We start from the raw sequence: 7,812 nt of genomic DNA on the forward strand, positions 1-7,812 counted from the left end.
TATTAAATTCTAAAAGAAGTATGAAAAATTAGTAAACTATTAAAAATGCTGTTTTTCTTTTTTTTTTTTATTCTTTTTTTTTTTTTTTTTCGGGGCTGGGGACCGAACCCAGGACCTTGCGCTTCCTAGGTAAGCGCTCTACCACTGAGCCAAATCCCCAACCCCCAAAAATGCTGTTTTTCAAGTGTTTCTGCTCTGCTTTATGGTACTGAATCTCACTAAGATTAACCAAAAACAGCAATGCCCCAACTTAAGGACAAGGTTGCTTTGAGGTTTTGTAAGCTAAATAATTAGCATAACATCATTAAAACTAGTTTTACTTGAAAAATTGCATAGGAATTATTTTCACTGGATTTTTTATCAGTGTTGTATGCTTTAAGAACATAGAGTGTAATGTGCATTCTATATTCAAAATTTCCTATGAGACTCACTGCTAAGGGTTGTTAATAGTTTTCTTGGATTTTTATGTTCCCTTTCTGTAAACTGTACAAAACTCTTCCCTTAGACCAGTTCCAAAAGCTTTTCAGATTATACCAGAAGGCAAGGTCACAGTGTTGAATCAGATCCTCTGGTGCCATTTTCTGTATTAAAAGTTTTCAACATTGTGACATATATCTTAAATAATAACTTCCAAGAGAAAGAAGATTGGTTTTTCTCACATAGTTTTGGATGTTTCAAAAAATGTTTATTTTTCTTTGTTTCTAAATCCACAATAAAGCTAAAGAACATGGATGGTGCATGAAATGGAATAAATCATGCCACCTCATTGTACACTGGAAAGGCAAAGAGACAGAGAGGGATGGGGAGAAAGGGAAGGAGAGAGGGAGAGGCATGGCGGAGAGGAGGGGGAGTGAGAAGGGAGAGAGGGAGGGAGAGAGAGAGTGAGAGCAAGAGAGAGAGAGAGAGAGAGAGAGAGAGAGAGAGAGAGAGATATTATGACTGGAAATTAGTCCAGGTTAAAGGAATATATGCTTTCTATGACTTCTACTATTTATTCAATTATTATATATAGGATTTTAACCACAGTTTCTTAGATATGGCCATGATATAGCTTTTGTTGGTGGGGTTTTAAACTTCAGAGACATTAATGTAGTGATCAGAAGATAACTGCATATTTTTTTAATAATGTAGAATTTATTTCAGGAAGATCTACTTCACAAAACAAATCTTAGAAAAGCTTTCTAGTTTAACTCATTTCCAGGGACACAGGAGACAATGGATTCAGTTTCAATGAAAAACTTTAGGAAATAACATGGTTTCAAGGTACAATTTTGTCCTACTCCATAGCATAGAACACACCATTTCTTGCTGATGGCTTGTCATTATTGTTGAATTCTTATGGGGATTACATATTGAAAAGTTATCCAGCAAAAAAATAAAATAGTTCTCAGGGTCATGCATTACCTTGAGAAAGATTCTAATTCTCAAGAGGAAATGTTTGAAGGAATGTCTGAGTTTTCCTTTCCTCTGATAGGAAGGATGCAATAGTTGTTTAGAGAAAGAGACTGCCTGAATTGACAAGTCATCGTTATAGCGAGGTAGGATAAAGAAGAAAGCAAGGATGAATATATCACTTCCAACCTCTTCTGCTCAGATGTGCCTTAGAAACCCCAAGTGTCTCTCTGAGGCATTGCTCCCCATTTCTTTTTTATGAAATCTCACATAGCAAATTGGGATTGAAAGGAGAATGATTCTCCAGGTTTAAGGAAAATGCAAGATATGACATTCTACTAAGATCATAAGTAAATATTTTAATTAATGGTATGTTGGCAGAACAAATGATTCCATAATCACATAGAAGACCTACTTTGTTAGGAACCTAGAAATACATGGTGGTTAATAATATACTCTTGGGGGCTGGGGATTTAGCTCAGTGGTAGAGCGCTTACCTAGGAAGCGCAAGGCCCTGGGTTCGGTCCCCAGCTCCAAAAAAAAAATAATATACTCTTAAATAATAACACAAATCATTTCAATATATACATTTCATGGAAAGTAAAAAGCTACAACCAATGCCCTGTGCTCCTGTGATAGGCTGGTTATGCTGTTCTCAGATCAGCAATGTAGCTAATTTCCTGCAGAGATACCTGAAATGACCACTCCACTCTTTATGAACAAATGCCAGTCTCCATAGGAAGGCATAGAGGTTCTTAAGCTTCTGATGCCCGTTCATTTTCTCGGGCTCATTTCTTCCTCCAGTTTTATTAAATGCCTTAGCCTTTCCAGCATCCCTCAAGAATTAGGTCAGTGTCTCTCCTTTAAGAACATGCCTTGCCCTTCTCATCCTCAATTTAATTTAAATACTCCCCTGGTAGACTCTCCTAGTACTTATTGTATTAAATTGAAAACATTTGTCTACTTCTCTGTCTTCTTCAGAAGACTGGGTTCCTTGAGGACCAGAAACTTAAAACTCATTTGCACTCTCTTCACATCACACTGCTCAGCACACACTCAGGAGCCACTGAGCAAACACTTTTGAAATGATAGCTACCTAATGTTGTCTTGCCTAAATCATCGAACTAATTTCTTTAGGAAACATTTGAGAGAAGGGACAGATCAAGTCTTGAAATTGTACTGCTAGTACGTGTTGATTGGAAATAGTCATTATTAAAAATTTTAATGTGATTGTTGTTATATAATAGAGAACCTCTTCTCTAATTTCTCTTCCTTCCACCCTGCCTTTTTTTGTCTCTGTCTCTCTGTCTCTGTCTCTGCCTGTTTTATCTCTGTCTCTCTGTGTCTCTGTCTCTGTCTCTGTCTCTCTCTCGCCCCCCCTCTCTCTCTCCCCCACCCATCATGCCCCATATTACTAATATTTATTGGGGCTCCCTAGTTCAGGCATTAGGGCTATCCTATGGTGATTTTTATGTATAAAACCTGATGTTTTGCCAGTTCTTAAATGAGGACACTAAGAAATTGACAATCAGGTAGACATTATAAACTAGCTCATCACCTGTCTTCTTGTGGCCAAGCTAGCAACAACCAAGCAATACCCTGTCTGAAGTGGTGCAAGAAGTCTTGCACTGGGACCAGAACAAGTGCTGCAGGTTTCTGGAAACTGTGGAGTTGTCCTTCAGTGTGCAAATCTCTGACCCTCAGAAGGACAATAAATGTCCCAGACACTGTCCAAATTGACCTGAGGCACAGAAGAAGCTTAACAGAGACAAGAAGTTGTTTGAAAACCTGGCCAAGAAGATTTTGCCCAGAATTGCTGATCAAGTAGATCCCATATATCCTGTGCCTAGGCCTAACAAGGCTGTCCAGTGTCCTTCTCTGTTGACAGAATAGGCATTGCCAAAGTCCATGAGGTAAAATCCATCATCGAGTTCCAGATAAGGAATGTGCTGTAACTGACTGTTGCTCATCTCTCATTCTGATTGAGGATTCATCTAGCCTTTACTTTTATGTAACTATATTTAATTTTGGTGATACTATTGTATCATTTCAGAAAGATTTGATCAGCCTGAGAGTTACAGATTAGACATGTAATATTACAATAATAACATAATAGATTAAATATTTGAATTATCATGCTCCTTATCAAGTTGATTTTTATAGACAATAAAAAATATTATCTTCCTAAATGTTCATTAGTTGGTTGAACTTTTCTAGTCACTATGGAAACATAAACCATGCTCTGACTTAAAAAGTGACTTTATATCTACATTCCATCTAAGTTGATTATTTCCATATCAAACAGTGGATTTCTTAGCACTTTATCTTTTTCTGAAACATGTTTAAGAAACACAGATTTCAACTACAAATGAAAAGATCGTTGACTCTAACAATTATGGTACCATATAGTGTGATAACTAACCAATAAAATGTTGCATAATTGATTTAAATGTTAACATAATAACGAAAACAAACTATTTGCATGTAGAGTTCTAAAACATATATACACATATATACATATACATGTATATATGTATATACATATACACATATATACATATGCATGTATATACGAATATACATATACATACACACAAACACACACACACATATATAGTTATATATATATATAGTTATTCTTTTTCAAAAACAATAGAATATAATTTGAAGGACATGTTTAGTGTAAATTTAATTTTTATTTTGCTCTCTTCTTCCCTTATAATTTCTTCTCTATAAAGTCTGGGAACCAAAAATATGACACTATTAGCACCATGCCATATGAAAGCACAAATTGTAGTTGAAAGCCTGCTGGGCAGCTTGCTTTACCTTCAAAAATTTGCTTAATGTTCTCATAAAAAAACAACTTCTGCAGAAGACTACTGGGGATTGAATGAAGGTGTTATCTCTTCCTCTACAAAACAACAATTTAAATGTCATTTTAATGTATTTAAAGTTTTTATTTAAAGCATAAAAGCCCAAGCTTTCATAGATTGACTAGGGCTGAGGATATAGTTCATTTGTGGAATCGTTTCCTAACCTATATGAGGTCCTAGACATTAGCCTGATGAAACACACACAGAGGACAAAGGAAGGTTTGTTCTCTAGGCTATCTCTGATGACCCATTGAAGAAATGTTCAATAAAATCATTATAAAACCCTTTTAAAAGTTAGAATGCAGAGGGAGAAGAAGGGTTGTAGGAACTTATTAGTTGAAGGCACCATGAGAATAAACTAAACAAGGAGCATAGGGGCTTATGAGATTTAATTGGTAACCACAAAGCCTGCATGGATCTGCAGCAGGTTTTGCATTCATGTGATGGATCTTTAGCTTGAAAATTATTTGGATACCTAACAATAAGTGTGGATTTGTCTATGACTCTTCCGCCAGTTTGTGGGACCATTTCCTACTTGGTTCCTTATCCACATTTGATATAAGAAAAGGGATATATATATATATATATATATATATATATATATATATATATATATATATATATATATATATTTGAAATAATACTTGAAAATATTTAGAATTTATGCCCAAGGCATATGAAGTTCTCTTAACACTCAACAAATAGGAACACTGAAAGTTTGAAAATGAGAATGTATTTCAACAAACATCACATTACCAGAAATATAGTGATGTAAAATAATCATTTGGAAATATTTAATCACTAGTTATATTCTTATGTGAAGTAAAAGCTATTATCAAGTGAATGATCAAAATATACCTCTTTTGCAGCTCAACATGCAAAATAGAATTGATTACATTCATAATTTTTGGAGACATGAAAATAAGATGCTGAATTTAGTAGTATAAAAAGGAAATGTTTTAAAAAAATACTGTTGTTTTCAAAAATAAATATATGTGTAAGACATGACACAGCTCTCCCAAGAGGTCAGAGAGCTTGTTTAGACAAAGATTCTGAAAATATTTTTATATCAGCTGTATTTATTATAACACCAAACTAGAATGTGGAGTATTTGTACAGTAAGATGTTACTTATCAAATGTTGTACTTGCCAGGGCAAGTACTGGGATGGTCAGTGTTAAATACCAAGATGAAATAATACATGTGTGTTTTCAATTAATTCCAGAAAGATACCAATTCATCTAAAAATGACAGGAAGTTTATAGAGTATCTGGAAAGACAGGTTCATAGGTGGTAAAGTGGAACAAATAAGTTCTAAAGGACATTTTGGACCTTGGGGATGGGAAAGATACTTACTAATTAAGTGTGATATTGGGGTAGTTAATATGGATATATTTATAATGTTAATTATACTCAGCCAATTTTGCAACGGTAAAGCACTGTATGAAATTAAAGAAAAGATTTTGAGAGATTAAGCCTTTTACCCTTGGAAAATTTGAATATGAAGAAAGGTCTTACATGTTAAAAATTAAATAAACCTTATGTCTCACAATTCAAAACAGTTCCCCCAAACTCATCTCATTATATTAAATTTACAACTTTAGAATCACATAATTAGTCCTGCTTCTTTTATAATATTACATTAAACTGGGAAAACATATCAAAACTTCTTATTAAGAAGCTCAGAGTTTGTTTGTGATCTGTAAATTAGTTGTATAACCTCTAACTCATTAAATTAGAAAAGTTTAAATTTTAATTTGAGATCTATATCTATTTTAAATTTATTTCCTGTTATTAATAAAAGTTTTGCTTGGATCAAAGTTGCATTTCCTTTTCAGTGAATTAAAATACTGAGGTTATGTTTGGACTCTACCACTTAACCCATAATGCTATAGATATATTTTAGAACATGTAAAAATTAAAACATTTATATTTCAAGCAATTAAATATTAAAATGCATGTGTTCCAATGGCTATTCAAATATGCTTTAATTTTTCCCCTGATGGCATGTGTACAACCAAACAAAATCTACTAAGTGTATAATGTACCACTATCTGATACATCTTATACTTTCCGCATTTATGGAAAAGATATTTTCCAAAGATTTTCAGCAATCAGCCTTGCTGAATCATCTAAATATTTTCATGTAACTTTTTATGCTCAGGGCCTGCCTACTCTGTGCTAAATTTAAAAATAAAAATGAAAGCAAATGAGAGACACATCCAGAGCATGTCCAATATAGAGGTCAATACTAGCAGCAAAACACCGAACTGAGAATAGGACCCCCTTGGGGGGAATTAGAGGAAGGATTAAAAGAGCTGAAGGAGCTTGCAACCCCATAAAAACAACGATGCCAACAACCAGAGCTTCCAGGGACTAAACCACTACCCAAAGACTATACATGGACTGACACAGGGCTCCAAATGCATAGGTAACCTTGTTGGGGCACCAGTGGATGGCAAAGCCCTTGGTTCTGCCAAGGTTGGAACCCCAGTGCAGGGGAATATGGGGGGACAATAAGGGTGATGTATAGGGGTAATACCCATCTGGGGGAGGGGGAGGGGAGAGAATGGGGGCTTATGGACTGGAAACCAGGAAACTGGGAACGGGAATAACATTTGAAATTTAAGTAAAGAAATATATCTAATAAAAAAATTTAAAAAATGAACTCCATATGTAAATACCAAAGAATAAATAAATATTAAAACTTGTTTGACAAAAAAGGAGCAATTTAAGTAATCATTTCTCAGGGAAGGTAATCTAATTACTGTATTATAAGAGAATTGGAATAAGAGCTCAATGGGAATGATTGACAATGCTTGCTACCAAATTAGTGTTTCCGAGGACGCCAGCATTGGTCTTCATCCATGGTAGCATCTGCTGAGGTTTTGTGAAGTTTTGCTCTTGTTATTGTTGTTGTTGTTGTTGTTTTGTTTTGTTTTTCAAAGCAGACCAAATTATACAGAGTGCATTGAGACAAAGGAAAGCTTGTCTAGAAACTAGGGTATATGCAGATATCTCATTTCCATCCACCTTATACAGTGTCCTTAATGTAAGATATCCTTACAGGATTATATTGTACTTCCTATAGTAGATGGTTTAAATTTATTATGCTTAAAAATCTATACTGGTGCTCAATTGACAAAACACAGTGAGCTTTAAAGCTGATTGCTTAATGTTTTAGCAATAGAGCTGTCGTTAGTCCACTGAACACTGGTTGTCTTAGACCTCAGCGTGTGTAAAATGACAAGAAGCTGTGCTCTACAATGAGGAACTTGCTCTGTTTGTATTTTACCTATTTTGGAATCCATAACATAATGCACCAGTAGAATAATATACAACTAAAACTGAACATTGGTTAGATGTCCTTTAATGAAAATAGCTATATATTAATAGGAGACTCATTGTGAGACAGTCATACATTGCTGGGCATTAAGTTAAAAATTATGTAAGAATTGGCACTTGAACCTGGTTACTTTGCTTCTTCTCAGTTACATATACTCCCAAATATCTTGGTCTCTTTCAGTGATTGATTTTTTTTCATTTAT

The sequence above is a fragment of the Rattus norvegicus genome, chromosome 15, assembly GCF_021556685.1.
Source record: "Rattus norvegicus strain SHRSP/BbbUtx chromosome 15, alternate assembly SHRSP_T2T, whole genome shotgun sequence".
Taxonomy (NCBI): Eukaryota; Metazoa; Chordata; class Mammalia; order Rodentia; family Muridae; genus Rattus; species Rattus norvegicus.